General features: G+C 42.1%; 2 long non-coding RNA genes across 5 annotated transcripts in view; one reads left to right on the top strand and one right to left on the bottom strand.

Annotated features, from left to right (window-relative positions):
- The window catches only part of LOC111242830 (uncharacterized), a 78,162-nt gene that overhangs the window by 46,611 nt on the left and 12,614 nt on the right, over positions 1–18,937 (top strand). The gene's annotated exons all lie outside the window — the stretch shown is intronic.
- Positions 8,892–18,460, bottom strand: LOC147758588 (uncharacterized). The gene is made up of 3 exons (XR_015319127.1): positions 18,328–18,460; positions 17,671–17,783; positions 8,892–9,896 (listed from the first exon to the last, which is right to left on the bottom strand). It is a non-coding gene; the product is annotated as an uncharacterized LOC147758588 (long non-coding RNA).

The following is an 18,937-nucleotide window of genomic DNA, read 5'->3' as shown; positions in this document are numbered from 1 at the left end:
ATAAATATGTGTTTGTATGTGAGAGACTCTACAGGTAGAGCTCAAGTACGCGCACAGCTCGTAGCAACTAGAAAATCAAATTTTTAGGATGTATTAATTCGATTGTTGTTGTTCATTATTGCATACAATAGAACGTTTTTGAATGAAAATAGTTATTGAGCTAAATGAAAAGCTGGTTACAGGCAGTAGTGCCTATTACGGGCTTGTTGACCTGGTTAAAAATTGCTATAACTTTATTAGGACCCGGACACTGTAAACACTATCGAGTAGTGACTATTTTATACAAATATTCATAGGAGCATACGCACGTAATATCAAAGCAACATATTTCAAATAAGTATGCCCACGCTATGGGAGTAATAATAATAATAAAAAAAAATATATATATATATATATAGAATAAAGAAGTGTAGCCTAATTTATTAAAATGAAAAGTTTTTCTTCTTTAATGAACATTTACTGTACGCGACAATTCTGTAAAAAATGGTTTAATAAATAATAATAGTTTTATGTCTCATCGCTCGCTCGGTTCTACACAACTCTGGCGAAACGAAATTTTCTGGCGGACGTTATAGAAGTTGTCAGAAGTCGGAGGGTTGGTGCTCTAGCGACTGCTGGAGCAACAAACTACATATAAATGCTAAACGTTCGTATTACGGGATAAATGAGCTTTCAGAATTCTTAATCAGGGGTCATACGACCATGGGCAAGGGTTTTGATCCTTGTCCTCATGCGGAATTGTGTCTAGCAGTTTCGTTCACTTTACCCAAGACCAACTTTAAGTCAAATGGCCGTTGTGGCTGATGAAAGTGAAAACGCTTTGCAGTCAAATATGTGCCTTATTAGTTGCTACTTATTCATTCAGAACATTTAGCTTTCGATCCCTAATAACTTGCATGTGTCCGCTTCCTCTGTCCCGCTCCGTCGAAAATTGGCAAGCGCCAAACCCTTACCAGTTTGCCAGGGGTTCTTAAAGCAAAAGCCATTGAATGACCTTATCAAAATGATCAATAGATAGTTCCGCGCACCCCTGACCACAATTTGCCCTTCTCACATAGCTGCAATTTTGCCATGAAACGTGTCTTGCTTTTTCGCCCCGTGGTGTCTGTGCCCCACTGGCATATGAACGACAAAACGCAAGTGAAATGATCGGCTGCTTTGTATATTTTAATATGTCGTCGTCGCTTGTTTTACACATACATGATTAATTTCTTGCTAGAGGAGAATGAGTAAATATTGGGCTAACTTGCATGTTCTAATATTCATAATCTTATACATTAATAAAATTGGGCACCATAGTTAACCCCAGTGGCAAACCTTCAAGAAAGAATGGCCAATTGAGGAACACACTGGCGTAAATGTCCTTTTATTGTTCTAACAGTTGAGGAAAATGTTTTAGGATAGTGCGTAACACAACTCGACAGAACACGTTGACTAACTTCCGTGGAACAAACCGCAATGGCATTGACAGTCTTCCCTCTACCCTTTGATCATTTTTCTTCTTAGCCTATCTTTTGGTAGATAAACAAATGATCATATGTCAAAGAGCATCGAAAAAGTAGGAGTTAGCGTACAAAAACCATTGATGCTGCTGATGCTTTTCCTGTTGCTCTTGCATTCCAATGTTTGTCAAGGGCAGCGGCGGCCAAAGTCTGGGTAAAGGCAAACCAAGAAAGATGTCACTTGCTGACCAGATGATGTGGATGTCACTTAGAAGTATGTAAGGTTTTGTCTTTTTTCTACTCTTGGTTGGCCCCCCCCCCCCCCTTCACCCCTCTCTCTGTTCGTCTATGTGCTTCTACTGACCGCCACCGAGTCCGTCCCTCTTTTCATACCAAGGAAGACATCTACGATCATTAGGCCTGCAGCAGCACCCGTCTACACTTATAATACGCGAATGGGCAAAGTACTTACTGACGCTACGAGTGGAATGCGGAGATCCCTTGAAGGAAGAATGCGAAAAATCCTCTACAGCAAAATCAGGATCCGGAAGCCGGGTATAGCTGGCCACACTTCAGAAGCGAAGGGCCGGAAAAACTTGATAGGAAATCTCTCATTATGCCACAGCTGCTGCCGAACTTGGTGCCCATAGATTATGGGTAAGAGGTTTAAGGCTAGGATGCGATTTGCGTTTCCTTTGCAGATGAGTGATGCTTAGAAGAAGCTTATAGTATACCATCTGCTCTCTATAGCTGCCAACACAAACGCATTTGAAAGTTCATACGTTGCTGTTCCACCTTTCATAGAAATTATAAAAGCAACTCGTGAGAGGTCATATTGTTGGACATATACATTATCGAAGCAGACGAAGGGAAAACTACCGCAGAAATCGACCGTCTGGTCTGATAGCTGTGCTTAACATAGTTTCGTCTAGTAAAACGGAAAAAACGTAGCATATTTCTATATAAATATATACATTATTCTTCACCGATTTAGTCCTAGCCTTTTCGTAAGGCATGCAAGCGAGCTTCAACATAACAGTAGATATAGGGGTTAATTATCAACGAAAACATCGTGTGGACAGGTGAAACTGTCAATGGCATTTATACATACGCTGTCCATCATTCATAATGGTCCGTTACTATTCGATAACCTTTGTTTCGATGTTTTGTAACTGCAGGTGTAACTGCAGCGACACAGCGAGGCCCAGCACGGAAGTGTCACTGTTTCCTTTTTACTATCTTTGTGGCTTATTCCATGGGAATCATACAAGATAAATAGGTAACATTGCCGTACTCCCAACCGATAATCGTTCTATTTAGCATTTGTCTGCTCTAGGAACTCACGCAAAACGGAGCATTTGCTTCCACCCTGCCATCCGATACCATGGATCAACAGGTATCCCCGACTGCAATTCTATTGATGCATTGTAGAAGCAATGCGTGACAAGCCGGTTGAATCAATGACGACTAGTTATTTTTGCTATGTATATATGTAAATATAACAATTAAAATACTCATATGTGAGCTTAGTTATAAGTAAATATAGCTGTCTAACGGCTAATTTTTAATCAAGATGAAAATCTCCAACTACGATCATGTTATGGCGTATTTATACAAAAGTTCTTTTTCACGTAAAATGATTCAGGGTCTCACTCAACTTAATACGCATCCTCTAACTCATGGTAGGTGTTAAAGTACGGCCATTACTGGTTCACCTTTGAGCGTTATTGGTTAGTTGGTCATTTTATTGCCATATCGTTTAATAGGTCTGTCATATTTAAAAAAAAAAGAATCATTCGAAACGAATTAGGTACCCGGCGTAAAGGAAAAACAATTTTTTATCGGTGATCTAATACTGAGGGAAAAATATGTGTTCCCTGAATTCTTGCGATATTCTAATAACTGTCATCGGAACTCAAATCAATGAGGTTCTGGAAGCAATCGATCCGACGTTTGTTGAAGTTCTTTAAGCTATGCGTCTCACCTAAAATACGATGGCTTTTTTTACTTAGGTAAATAAGAAATAGGTCAAACTTACGAAGATCAGCGATCAAGATGATCACATTTGTTACAAATTGCTAGATTCATATTCAGTGTCTTTATAGCTGTATATAAAAAGTAAAGCAAATCAGAAGGTAACTATATGGGTTAGCGTACGCAGGCTGGAGAATCGAATTGTTCATGCGCGTTCTACACTCCTTTTGCGAAGTGCAATGAAGCCCTCAACTTCGACGGCGATTACAGCTAGCATCAAGTTGCCCGAACCGAACCGTGTACTCTATTATCTGGGTAATTTTTCAGCAAGAATTCCCCACTTCTCCTTTTATCTCTGCCTTCAGCACTCCATTGCCCCATGAACTTCTGAGTAGCCCAACTCGGTATAGCTGAATACATCATTGTGGAAACGAACGTGTGAGTACGAGGAACGCAGCGTCTCTTGCAACACGAGCGAGCGAGCTGCTGCCAGTTCTATTTCACTTGTGCATGCAGGAAACGGTCCTTGAATTTTATAGCTAACTGCTTCTCTGTCACTTTTTAGCCATGTATAGCACTAGACTGTGCTCAAGCCGACCCTGCGCTATTTTAACATACGTCTGCGCTAAACAACGAAAATGGCAGGCTGGACTGTTAAGGGCAACTGGAATCCTGCATTGCGCAGCGCCCATAAAAAGAAAAAGCTTTCAGATGGCTGGGATAGAATCAGCAACAATCTTGCCACAATCAAAATTCGCATGTAGCTTGACCGGTCATTTGAAAGAAACAAGGCCAAATAGGCCAATAATGCTTTCAGTTGCGACCGCTGCTTGTTGTTCACCTTACGCCCTCTTTTACTTTACTCTTCTCTGTATATATAAGAATCTGGTATTTTTGTTTTTGCCAAACAAGGTACCTGGGTACAGGACAACTGCGCAGAGTTTTTGCGAAACTGTTGTATCGGCAGCCATTACCTATGACTATGACAATGGAGGCGAAGGGGCGGTATTTTTGGTCGCATCTGGATGGATCTCTTTCTTTTAGCGGTTACACAGTTACTACTTTTCCTCGTAGCTATGAAATCGGCGTCGTCCAGACCGGTTGTTGTTTCGATGGTAACACGGGGCGAACAGAGAGACGTGGGGTGTGCAGGATGCAGGCAAGCACCTAGTTCAAGGCAGAAATGTGCAAAGGATAGACAGGGGCAATCGAGAATAAGAACGAGATAAGGCAAGGTAAAAGGTAGAATAGAAATTAGATCGCTTGGCGACCTAGTGAAATCGAATACGCGCTTCACATAGACAGATCGATAAAGCAGACATGATCACTTGTCTGCTTCGTCATGGCAGATCTTCTGCTGCAGCTTTGCTCAAAACTAGAAAGCGAAAGGATAACATAATTATGACAGTGTAACGAACGAAGACATTGCCTGCTTACTCTCTAATGTATACTACTTTCGCACCCCAATACGGGATATCATGTACGTATGAAATCAGCAGAAAACCAACACTGCAAAGGCAGCCAATCGTCTGCAGCAGAAGCGATAACAATAGCACCGTAAGAATGGCGACACTCATTTCGAAAGATGCCTTACGACCGTACCCAGGTCAATAGGCGCAAAGCAGCTGGACTAGATAGACAGATCTATTCGATATCGGCCCGTAGTGTCGTCTAAACAGTCAAACTCTGCACTGAATAATGAAATATGAGTCAATTAATGACGAAAGGACACACGAACCGTGAGGCGTTCGTGTCTCCTGCCAATGTCCAATTGAGAAACATTAGCAACAAATCTTAACGTAATTTTTTGAGCTCACTCGGTGTTCTTTTCTATTCTTTTTTGAAGACTCCGTTTTTAGTTGATAACCACAAGAAGTCGAAGGGGACGCTCTAGGCGGACGTATATGTCTCAGCCGTTAATATCAATCTCTTTCAGCTGTCGTTGTCATGTTGAGCGAAAGTCACATCCCATCGACAGAATCATAGAAAATATCTCATTTATCAAATTGACACCGTCAGTACCTTTCAGATTAGCGCCATGATTATACCACCGACACGCGAGGTGTTGTTGCTACTATTTAAAGCTTGTTAGAGTAGCCGAAATTGGACCATGGCGAGAAATCGAACGCACACACGCTGCGTCGGCGCTGCAACTCTAGATAGTCAGGCCATAGTTCAACTGTAGAAGCTGCCGTTTCAAATTCTCTGCGACACCGCAGGACAGGCGAGAAAATGCATTCGTTTAATTGAACTCGATGGACTATGGACATAGGTACATGTTGACGTATCGAAACCACCAACAGAAGACTTTCAGTAGATTTTGTTCGGAAACGTGAACGAGGCTCAAGCATGAAGATATTCAGTATTTCCCAACTAGTTCTTCGTACATACTACTAATTTGCAAAAATTCTCAGTCATCCAATGAAATTAGTTCAGCGATGCCATATTTCTAAATTAGCCTTTACATCATCTCATCACACCATTCCGTAGCACGTTTACATACAAGCTCAATATAATTGAATCACGCACTGAACACGGAGCACGCGTTATCAACACAAACACGAACGAGAAAAAACTTATTAGCGAATGGTCTATCGCTCGTTGGAAGATGGAATTAATGGCGTGCCACTAACTCCATCTTCAAGTAAATGATGGAGTTAATAGGACGTGTTCTATGATCACTGCGACGTGGCAGGTACACAGTGCGGGTACGAGCCACACCAAACGATTGATAATAAGTAGGTTCTGTGGTAGCACGAGGTCTCCTAGACTTCTCTCCTATCTTGCTTTCTTGTTCAGTTTGGCGACTGTAGAATCAATCGGACGCGCCACTATACGATTCCTTTAAACTAATACACTTTTATAGTGAATGGCAGATAGCCTCAAGATGCCATCAAAGCGGTACCGCGCACCGTCAAATTACAGCTGACAAACAGAAGTTCCTGTGCTTTATGGCTATTTATGTGCCAATTGAGGTGGCCATTGCTCAGTTCATAGGGTACAAGATGGCCAAAATAGTTAAAGCGTGATGCGCGACTTGACCGCACCGGCTAAGCTCTCCTGGGTCAGAGGTGACGGTTGTTCGCAGACTTATACAGGATCCAAGGCAGCAGGCTTCTCTGTCGGAAACGTTTCAAATGACCGATCCAGACGAGGCCAGATTCTGGTTCACTCTCGTTTGTGATATACGCACAACACTGATCCATTAACGCCTTGGCGGACGGTGGGTCGTGGGCTTCAGGGCACAGATCGCCGCGGTCGCAGAGAAATGTCAGCGCCACAAACAATTTCTCTTCCCTAAAGAGAGAAGATTTAGGCAGCTCATACTGTAGCTCCAACTCCGTGTCAGGGGCGGCTAGCGAACGACTCGCCATAGGAGAGTAAACGGAGCAAAGCAGAAAGGCCCAGGGCTCAAATCAACTTTATATATACATACATACATATATATGGCGCTAGACACTCAACAGGTATTATTGGCATGCCTGTTTGAGCGGTATAGTGTGACAAACAAGCCAGCGTCAATTTTGTCTTTCTTCAGAGGTCAATTCTGTTATGTCATATGGGTGTCAGATTTGGAGATCGACTGGATGGGTGCTCGAGAGTCTAAAAACGATAAGACGACGCACCTAATTTTTTAACTGTCTCTTACGTATGTACAACGTCTATATACCTGCATTCTACTATATCGACTAAGGGAATTATGCAGAATCAAGCACATACTTCTACACAACCTGAGTATTTGTATATATATATATATATATATATATATATATATATATATATATATGAACAGTCGTAGCACTGGTTTAGACATACATCTGCACGGTAAATACGTCTGCTTCTTATATATGTTATTAGGAGTTTCCATTTCCTTATGTATAAAAACTTACCAGGAAGCTATTGAAACTAACTTATCTTCAGTAAACAAGGGCCTGCGGTTACTTCTTCACGATGCTAGCCGACCAATCCAGTTTAGCCGGTTTATTGCTGCCTGCCCGTCGCTTCATGTTTACAGTTCCTCAGCCATAAACGGCGCACGGTGTGTATGTGCGTGCGTGATATACAACAGGATTTATGAAACAAAATAACCGGTAATTTTTGTGCTATAATAAATAAATATAATAAAGTAAAGCTTTGTATGAGACACGTGCAAGATAGCTTATAACGTATATATTGTCTATAACAGAAAATTGATGCTGACCGGAATATGAGCCGTCTTTTGCAAGCCATATGCACAGAGTAGAGATTATAGCAAAGTTTGCCGTGAGTTAGGCGATCGATATAATATGCCATTATCTCGTTTGCATGGTTCAGTCGGCGTTTATTCAGTGAACAGAGGATCCAGCTCCTTCTTGCAGTGCAGACTTCGGTGCTACTTGGTAACTCAAGCCACTAGTACACAGATTATGCACAGATAATGCTCATATTACTTTGTCTATGACAAAGGTGACGACCGAGACCATATAACCCGTCATACATAGGTAGGACATTATGCAGTGCGGTAGTTAGTTATGCTATAAAAGATTGCCTGAAAATCCGCGGATGCTCAATAGAGTGGACTCTTGGACGCGCAACAGTATGTTTTTCCCATATTTTACCACTGCACAATCTGCACTGTTCAATTCATGCTAACTTTTCCATATTAAACTTCTTGCGCTAGGTAACAGTGGTATAATCAAGCATACGCACACACACATACAAGCTCTGGCCTGCAGGTTTATCCGGATAAAATACAAAAAAAGAACGTTGATTTTTTGCAACTGGAGCGAACCCCGTTTTGTCTTTGTACGCTAATGGTTTTTTGAAGATTAATTCTCAGCTGTTCCCCTTTCTGTAACAGGCCTCGGTGCCACTGCGTAGCATTTTTTCAGATATGTCAGGACAAGAGGCTTTACTCTAGGCCAGTTGAATATCTAATCAACGGTACAAGTTAATTGACTTCTTTATACATATTTTGGCATCATTCAAGTAATCGTCTCGTTGATTGCCAAGTGTTCCCTAACGAAAGGATATTCCTTTGAACGTATATATCAGTGGTTGACTGCCAACATATTGGATGGGCATGCACTATTCAAAACATTGGCGGCATTACTCATTTGGCATGCTGACCGTTAGTGAATAGCCTTTACCTTCTCCTGTGCAGCTCCCCTACTCTACGGCAGCGTAGCGATGGTCAGTTATTCAAAACGAGATCACATAAACACAACAGTAGGACCAAGCCGAAGAAAACGATATTTGACAGCTAAAGGTCCGGATGTTAGCTACAACAAATATCAAGGCTTTTCGTTCCAAACCCGTTAACGAAGGCGAATAGGACCCTAGCAGGAGGGACCATGTTTCTGGCCCATTGTTTGTCACATATGCGCAGGGAATCTATATTATTTTCGGTTCTATAGATCTGTGTGTATGTATCTAATGCTGTAGCATGATGATGTACGAGGCATTGAGCAGGCTAGTGAAGCAGTATCCATTTTGGAACGCGTTGGATCAGCTAACGTCGTAAGCCGCATGCCAAGAGTCAAATTTGGACAAGTCAGCATGGGTCAACAAGGCCATCGTCATCACCAACAACAACAGAACATGAGCAGGTGACAGTGGAAACAGGATCATGAATATGAGCTATTGGCAGTTAGTGGTTAGCACTGAAAAAGACTGGCAGATGCATGTAGAGGGCAAAAATCATAGGAGCCACACAGGAGCTACGCGGGATAGAGGCAAATTACAGCAACAAGTTGACGGCCTCCGAGCTTTCATTGTTGTGACTGGTACTGGAAGTACTAGTAATGCAAACGGCCTACAAGTAGGCCCTAAAACCTATAACTAATGATAATCGGTTCGCCGCTGACTCCTGACAAGCGCGTCAATGAGTCTCCAGCGCGAGCAAAATCAAATGAATCAAGCGGAACCCAATTTAGAATTTTAGAGTCTACGCCGTGACGCCATGTTCTGCCAGCCCTTGTTCGTGCTGAGACTTTAATTAGAAAGCGCGGCCGTAATCGTGAGATCATGGTTAGGAGCGTAGCGGCGCGTTGACGTACTCGCTCAGCGTACAAGTGTGGCAATGAGCCAGCTAAAAAAACTGTTACTCTAGTAGCTGCTACTATTTCTGCCCTTGTCGTTATTGTTACTCTTTGGAAGACTGGAGAAAATACAAGGAGGGCAACAGTTAGGCTAGTAGCAGCGGGAGCGGCGATGGCGACGCTGGCATAGCAAGGAACTTTTTCTCACCATACCTTTCTACGAGACTGTGTATCCTTTGTAATCCATCAATGAATACCTATTTTGCTGGTTCTCTACCTCCTGCGTAACATGTACACAGAGCTGACACTCGTTACATATCGGGAAGCCGAACGAGATTCTTTAGCTTGTGGTGGCCGCGTGATGTTCCTTTGAGTTAGTTGGACCCCTTTGGTAACTAGGTCGTTGGTCAATAATCATCTGCCTCGTGGCCTTCACAGCTCGCCTGAGTGTGAGATATGCCTGCAAAGCATATGTCTGTCATAAATACCCGTAACCATTTTCTAAAGATATTGACAAACTGTCAATTATATTGAATGAAATTTGTTTGAATTAGTGTTGTTGCATTGTAGAAGAAAATGCCGATATGATTCTAGCCCAAAAGTTATAATCTGAAAGAGACATATTTAGAATTTTGTTAAGTACTCGTTAACAAGTAATTCATAACGATACTATGTTCCGACAGAGTTTTTCGATAAAAAAAACAAACTATAAATTCAACAATTACTGAAAACCATTTTAAACACTCTGATGAATCTTATAATTCTATACAACTGTAAGTGTCCCTTGTTTGTATATTGCATTTATCTTCGTACAAATGCCTTCCTTCGATGCATTATAGCTTGCCTGAAGCGAGCTGATCCCGGTTAGGTTCCGGATAACATATAGTGCGATCTTCGCGATTTCGGTGAACAGCTCCTAAAGTAATCGATTGCCACTGCAACTTTAGCAAACGGGTCGTGATCAATATCAGCTAAAATAAACTATTCTTCATAGAAAATCCATACGCACACTTTTAGGATCTAGGAAGCACGTATTGAACTGTTGAAGACCATATTCATGCTACGATTTTCGAAAGCAGCCGTAATTTATTTAGAAAGAATATTCCATGATGCTCCTTTAAATCGACACAACAGCAGACGACATGCAAAGGGCGTATATACAGTATAGTCGCCTATGGCGCCACGTCGTCACCAAGTCTTCTGTATGTGACACCAAAAGATCAGCGCATGGCACCAGATGTCAGATCATGTCACTGCCTACCCAACATACACATGTCTCCTCCATTAGATTTACCTGCGGGTGTATATATTATCGTTATGAAGACAGGCTGGGGTTCAAATACTTCGACCTAAAGACCCTGACTAAAACGTAGGTTTGTGTAGACAGACGATCAAGCACGCCCAGACATACAAATTTTGCCCAAACGAGGCCGCTGTGGCGTTTCCGCTGCGAAGATTCAACTCCAAGGAAAATTCCTGCGGGTTTTGTATGAAAGAAACTGCGTGCATTTAAGCAACTTTGGCATTTGTATGTGGAGATTGCAGAGAATGTTCTCTCGAAACGAACAGATCTATCATTTACTAACTCAAAGTGGATGTAAAAGGAGAATAAATGCGTCAAGCTAAGCATATAACACCCGAAACCAAATTCTGCCCATCACGACCATATCTGCCATTCATCTATGTACGACACTGGTACATTGCCAAAAAAGCCGTCATAGTTTCTCTCGCTCTTTCGGCATTGACTTTAAGCGTTTACGGATCCACTCTGATATATGGATTATCGAATACCAGCACGTGTCAAAATTCAGAGTTATTTCTAAGTTTTCGTTGTACACTAATCGAGGGCTAGGAAGCTAAGGCGATCGGCGGAGCGTTCCGAGGACGTCCACTACAGCGCCCTAGCGCTACACCGGTTAAACTCGGCTGTTTGGCCGATCGGTGCTACCTCTGACGGAATGTTTGCATGCTACGGGGTCCGTGCCACGTACCTGAATGGTACTGGTAAGAAGGTTAAGGCTGAGAAAGTTCGAGCTCTTACGAAGGTAAACCTGCCTACCGCACGAATATGTTATCCTGACAGGCGGGAGATGGCAAGGCATATTAAGAAAATGTAGTGGTATGCAAATTCGTAAAGTATTCGTACTGCTGAGATCAAAGTTTGTTCATTTTAGTCATGAAGGTATTCTATATAGATGCACTGGATGTGCAAAGCCCTCGACAGCCAGTGGTATAGTTCGAAAGGGCAAGAAGGGGTTAAATGTTGGAGATTCAAGTTGGCTGCGTAAGCTATTTTCATCCAGGAGCATTCGGTCAGACAATGGTTCGGCAGTCGTGCAGCACGAAGCGAAAAACCTTGTCAGCCTTCGCTCGCCAGTTCCGCGACTACCATTAATCTAGCCAAGTCAACAAGTAACTCTGATTCGCTTCCTAAAAAAAAGCGCCGCAAGTCAAAAGAAAATCCTCACGATATGCAACCGACCAAATGGAAGTATCCTGTTATTTGATGCCAATGCTGGAGGTCTATCTCGCCATGATCATCGGTGGTGCTTTCCTGCCTTTGCCTCGAAGCTCAATAACAGGTTTGCTTCTGTTTACCCTGAAGTCAGTAAGTACTTCAACGTTTCTGGAAATAAATTTGCGTACAAAGCTAATTCTGTTTGTTCACCGTCTCGAACGCTATGCAACGATGTCTTCACCCACAACGCCGTGTGCTGCTTTCTACTTAAGCCTCAAAAGAATCTAAAAAATCACCAATTGTAGTTTTTTTTTTCTCAATTCCAGTTATTCTGCTTTGCTTTCTACGCGTAAAGGTGAACCGTTTCCACAGATCGAGGAGGCTTATGAATATGGAGCAAATGCACGGACAAAAAGCTTACCTTTATAATTATATGACACGCTCTACAAAGATGAAGATTCACGTCACGTGCCTATCTATGCAAACAAGCTTGCTCGACTTAGGTACTGTTGATTTAGACGGAGACTTGTTTGGCCTTAGATTATGGCTCAGCTAGATATTTGGAAGAAAAATACCAAAAAATCATTTCCATTAAGATGATCTGCACAAGTGCATATCGAAGCATACGCACTGAACCTGCATCCGGTCAATGGAAAGGAAAGGTAGAGCGTTAAGTAAAACATCGTATTTCAGTCCGACTTCCATTTTCACCCTTTAAAAACATACAATTGTATGTATGATAATACATTTAATATTCGAATACACATACTTGATAATTGTCTAACACGTTTCCCATCCTCATTATCGTAAAACCCTTCTTGTGCACAGCTGGCATGAACATACGGTACTTAGATAAATGGGTTAGCATCGTGTTCGTTTACTACTTCACTCGTTGCTAGACGTATTTGTACACTGGACAAAGCATCTGTTCAGAGGAAGACCCGCGGCAGATTTCTCTGCTCTTTTCGGATACGGGAAGCCAGTTACTCCAGTGAAAAGCTACAAGGCGATCAGTCTACTAGTTCACCCTACCGATGCATCGGTAATACTGGCTGTGTCCGCACCTTGCAAACTGAAACGCAGGCCAATAAGGTATATGGAGCCTTTCCGTCTTTCAAACTCCTAAACCATTGTCACTGTCGCCACCCTTTATTCGACGCTAGCGGCCATTTGTATCGAGCATTCGCTATTTATTTTCGTTAACGTTTAGCTTTTAGAAATATTATAGCCATTACTGCTCCCCGTTTCAAATCGTTATTGGCCCGACTACGATCCGGCCGAATTTGTATAGTAAAACGGTCAAGGGTAAGCTATCTACGTGTCGAAAATTTTGGATTGGAAATACAAAAAGATTCGAGGACAACAAATCGGGGCCTTGTCAAAACGCCTAAGTAGGTTATAATGAGTTTTGCTTTACGTTCACAAAGTGTACAAACACTCATCTGTACCTCTACAGCAAATCTATAGGCTCAGTTGTCTGATTGTCAAAATCATCTAAACGAAATTTGGTTATCATTATTATTAGATCACCTAGTTGTGCGTAGGTTACTTTAGTGAACAAAGCAACCCTTTCCTAGGGTGTTGGTAACCTCGTAAAGGCTGGGACAGTGGGAACATATATAGCAGCGGATGTGTGATTGTACCTGCCTTTTGAAGCCAGCCTTATCTATCATGTTACGATTTGTTTAGAGTGGGCTACGGCCTTCCTGTCCGTGCAACTTTGTAGAATTACCTTGACTGGCTCAGTCACGTCTCTACTAGTCTGTATATTTCTATCTTAATACCAATGCGTAGCTGCTTATCTTTTTATCTACTTTTGCTTCCGTTGTCCAGAACGACCAGCAAAGACGGTACGGTAGGAAGTGGCCCATAAAAGCGGTAGTAAAGCAAATTTTATTTACGTACCAATAGTGAAAATTAATAAGGGAAAAAGCAGAAATAAACATGAGCCAGTGCCTTAAATGTATCTCAAAATAAATGATGAATCTAAATTAGGCACTTAATAGGAAGGCCGTACAATTTAAAATGCTTATAATGGCAAATTTAGCCGATCAAGGGGGTAATTGCTTCTATAACTTAAATTGGGCGTGGTTTATCAAAAAAGGGTGTCGGTTCATTATTTGTCAGTATGCAATATTCTACTATTTATGTATGAGACGTTCGTGAACGTAATAATGAAATAAAAATATCCTCGTGAACCGTTGCGACGTATGATATCCCAATAACAATTTGAAATGCGAAAAACTATGTACGCAAAATAGGACATTCAAGGACCTTCTTTTCAGATCGCTGGTCGTGTAAACGTAAAGGGATTATATACTGGTTTCTGTAACAAACATTCATTTCTCCTTTACTATTTCCATATATATATTCCAGTTATTTCCAATATAACACCTAGCATATCATTCGCTCTTCTCATAAGTCGTAACGTGTACAATAGTTCACATCTTAGAACGGGTCGTTCTGTGTTAACGCTTCTTTTTTCTTCTGTTTTTTTTTTTTTTTTTTTAATAATTAGATGAGAAGACAGCTCCGTTTGGGTGCGATGTCAGCAAGTCTGCTTAAGTCAGTTGCTTTCCCAACAAATGTTTCCATTTGTGTACAGGTCTAGCCATTAATCAGGTTCCTTAGGTAGGCTAGGTCCGGCTTTCCGCTCAGTCTATGGTTAATGTCCAGTGACTACTTATCGACGAGGACGTTCGTCTGTCCGACTCCATTGTGTTTCTTGTACAACAGCAAGCTCTTGTCGCCTTCGTGCGTTCGACGCTTCCCCTTCCACCTGGAACATGACATTTTGGCTCGTCTCCAAGCGCCTAGTGCCCCCTTTACACTCTTGCCTAACCCACCGGCTAGAGAGGTGCTCCGGATCTAGTTCTGTTCTACGCAGAATGATGGCAACAACAACTTATCCAACGAAGGGCAGAGATGCAACTAGAAAGTATCGGAAATGGCGGGTAACAATAACAGACAGAGAGGAGGCGTTATAAGCGTGTATGATTGCCCATTTTCGTAAATAGCGATCTGCACAGATAGAACACTTGTGCATGTAGGGCAGAAATCGTGAGAAGCCTGACAAGGCCTGATCGAAAAGGGTGGCGGGATTTAGACAGGAGGAACAAACGCATCAGGAAATCTAAAAAATGGCAGAGTAGCATTGCGCCAGAAGCAACCTTCATGCAGGAATAGGTGCCCTTGAGCCCGACGAGGTGGCAGCAATGCGCAGGTTGTTCTTCTAGCCAGGACCTGCATCACCCGTATAGGAACAGCCGGCCGATTAATCCAGACGGCTAGAGGTAATGCTAACGGCAGCACAGAACGAGGTAGAAAACGAAGATGTACGAGTCAGGCCTGATATTTCCTATAGAACATGAACGAAAGAGAGAGGAGCGTACACTGAACGAACGAAACATACCGCTTGCAGACGTGCGGATGGCATACATATGCGCACTATCTTGCTACGGTTAGTCGTACGGTTATTACTACTGGACACACAAAAAAATACTGGCTTTTCAGGTCGTCTTTATTGGGTCAGCAGCTTTCCCACGGAGCCGGCAGGCGATGGGAAAAAAACTCTCCTGCGACAAGTGGTCTGTAGCTAGGAAATGGAACCTTTTATGGCCGTTTAGCACGACTCCTGGGTGAGGCAATCGAGATTGAGCTGCTAGCCTAAAATTATACTATAACTAGGTTTGCAGAAAAGGGGATACAATAAAGGATGGTGGTGGTGAAAAAAGTAAGGAATCACCGCTAACTGACGCTTTACCACCGATTTTGATTGCTGTAAGACCTGCGAGCACCAGCAGATGCAACGACTGCTGGCGGAGGGACAGTCTTGACACATTTACTACTGCCAAATCTCAGCTTTCGTGCGACACCACGCTGACTTCGTATTACCTGAAGATTTTGAAGCCGTTCAGCTAGAAAGACGGTCAAAGCTTTTATGACAAGCCAAAGTTAGACACGCATTCATGATCAACCGACCTGAGGAGATCAAACCAGGCACTCTGTCTCGTATTTGTTAGAGTAGAAAATATAAGTAATAAAATGCTGCCTTACGTCCAAATGGTAGAGAAATGGCTACCCAATCTATGCGTTACTAAGGGAATAAGCATATACTTGCCGTATATGGGAAGTGCTAATCCAAATAACCCAATAGATTCGCCATTTTTTCAGGAATACTATGTGAGTAGAAAATATTTGTTAAAAAATACACATATAACGCATTTGCTTAGTACTTTAAGGAAGCTTTGTTTTATATAGTCGGTATCTGTGAATGTCGCATCCTATTGCTTCTTTGTGTAATTGCGAAATGTGAGAAATTGATTTTATTAGCTCGGACGAAATAGACGCTGGTTTAGCGTTGTCCTATAGTTTTATGCGTCGCATTCCGAACGCTGTGTATGGGCCTTTGAAGTAGTGACCCGGTAGTTTGACCGATTTCTTTTTCGCACGTCATAGAATATGGGTTCAGTTATTTCATCATAGAATTTGCAACCCCCTTCCTACACAGCGGAACAAAACTGCCGTGGCAAATAATGGATTTTTTCGTTTCGCTAGTATTTACATTTCCGAAAAAAGTCTTATTGGTTGTATATAGTATGCATTTTCTTCACCTTGCAGGAAAAAAAACCTTTCATAGAAGCACCTACTCTTCACTTATATAGCTTGGCTTCTTTAATAGGCAACGAAGATAAAGTTGTTATGTTCGAGGTGCGCTTATTTGACAGTTTTGCTATTACTGCTATTGCTGCCGAAGCCGCTATTACCTTTCTTAGCACGGATTCCACAGTACTTGTATGATGCAAACATAGGCCGTCGTGTGATGTGTAAGATCACGCTCAGGACAACTTAACAGCCATTGTTCCATCTGGGAATTTTGACCTTATTTTGAAGCGCGTTACCGCTAGCTGCTGATTTCAAGACAAGCTTTGTGGACTGGCGCTGTTGAAATATAATCAAACAAAAAAGGAACTAAATGAAAGAAAGAATGAGGTGCAACGCTTCGTGCGTCAGGCTGCTAGCAGCACTACCACCATCATAACCGTAAGGCAGACAGACATGCAGGTTTATAGACGGAGTTATCAGTTAGACTGATGCCAAGTTAAACATGAGCCGACAGAGCAGTCGAGTTCTATCTAGATCGATGCTCTGAACAGTTACACACATATACGGGGGTATGCCATCATCATGGCCTACGTTGAGGCCGCTTGCCACTATCGTTGGATCGCGCTTTTGCATTGAGGTTGTATTGTTATTACAATGAAACGGAATCAAAAGAACGAAGGCTAATACAAAAATAATGCGAGCAAATACGATATGCAAGGCTTTTCTGCGTGAACATATAGGAAAGCAAAGCGATAATTACATAAGTCTACACAAATGATGTAACAATAATTTTGAGACGATTTGCGATTCCTATCCCCATCCATAGCCATGTAAAAGGACAATAAAAAGCTTACGAATTATTACGATTGAAATAACATCTTGTCTGTTTGCTGTACCACCTCACCAGTCCGTTAGAGAAACCTTGGACCCCAGCAAGATCCACTCTGGTTAGACTCTTAATAGGGGCAAGTTCCACAATGGTACTATAACTAAAAAGAGGTGATTCCAAGGACCTGTCCACATAAAGGTAATAGCTAAAAGTGCCACAAAACCAAAAGATTACATCCACGTACTCCTGGGTTTGAACGGCACAAACATATAGCCATTGGCAACGAAATTAAGAAATCAGTCTGCTGGAAACTTGGCAAGTGGCCGCTGCAATAAGACTGACCTTGGTCAGTTTTTCTATACATCTGTCTCTTTTCGATCTGCTGAGAGATGAATGGTGAAGGCAAACTCCTGAGCAGTTCCTGTACAGTTAAACCCCAGTAGGTTTTGCAGTATCTGCAAGATAACAAGAAGCGAATCACTGCGGTAAAGAAAAATTTTTGTTTGTCCTGTCAGCCCCAGGAAAATGCAGGGTACCGTTAGTAATGCGAGAAGAAGCACTATATAGTATTACGTTTTTCAAGTGGGAAGCTTGGCGTATATGAAAACCCGACTTATTATATATATATATTATGACTGTTGGAAACTAGTAGTCGCGGGGTGGATAAACCTGGCTAGTATCTCATTGTCTTTGTCATCCGTATTGCATAAAGAGATACATATTACGTATGTCGACATATCCTTCAGAAGAAAAGGAGCGTCGATGGGGTGGGTTAATTGTGAGTGATAGATGTGTAGTCGTTTCGAGATGGAATTTTACCAATGAACTCGAAAAGATCTGTGTTTCTACAGGCATTGCTCTCGCTAGCCAACAAAATAATTTATTATACTTATGTACATTTTAGAAGACTAATAAGTGTTACTAAGAGCAGCAGTTTGCTTCTCAGAAATTTTCCTATTTTTGACAAATGACTTAAGACCACCAAATCGTTTGTTTCACCTTTAACCCCGTTGGCTCTATTTCGCGCGGGCTCGAACGCGGCTGAACCGTCTGTTGCACGAGACGTCCAAATCGGTATAATCATCGTTCACACCGCAAATATCGGCTTGTATGTCAGTAATGTCAATCTTCCCCTCGAATGTCTAATATAGCTAAAAAAAAAAAAAAAACAAACATACATACATTTCAGCGTTGGCGACATTTTTTGCTGACAAAATCCATTATTATGTACAATCGACAATGATGGTTGTCAAATACACACAGTTGTTTTGCCGCTACTGCGGCTGGTCCATCAGCGATCAAACAAGCGACTTCATCGATGATCAACAGCTGAGTTGTTTTCACGGAACACGCTCTTCGGCTTTCGATCCATACACAATCTCGAGCGTTTTTATCGCTGCTGTTGTAGCTGCGGGAAGCCCGGATGACCCACAGCTGTTGTCAAGTAACCTCGGCCGAACCGGGTAAAATCATACGACAAAAGTGCGTACTCTCGAACAGCTGTCAGCTCTCAAACGAAGTTTTCAAGTGGAGCTGGTAAAGCAAGCAGCGAAGAAACTGCCGGTTCGGCAATAACTTTCGCACTAGTCTGAGACATGAATTTGAGTCA

Source organism: Varroa destructor, unplaced genomic scaffold, assembly GCF_002443255.2.
Source record: "Varroa destructor unplaced genomic scaffold, Vdes_3.0 BEIS01000001.1, whole genome shotgun sequence".
In the NCBI taxonomy this organism is placed as follows: domain Eukaryota; kingdom Metazoa; phylum Arthropoda; class Arachnida; order Mesostigmata; family Varroidae; genus Varroa; species Varroa destructor.
This window is presented reverse-complemented; position numbering and strand designations above follow the sequence as displayed.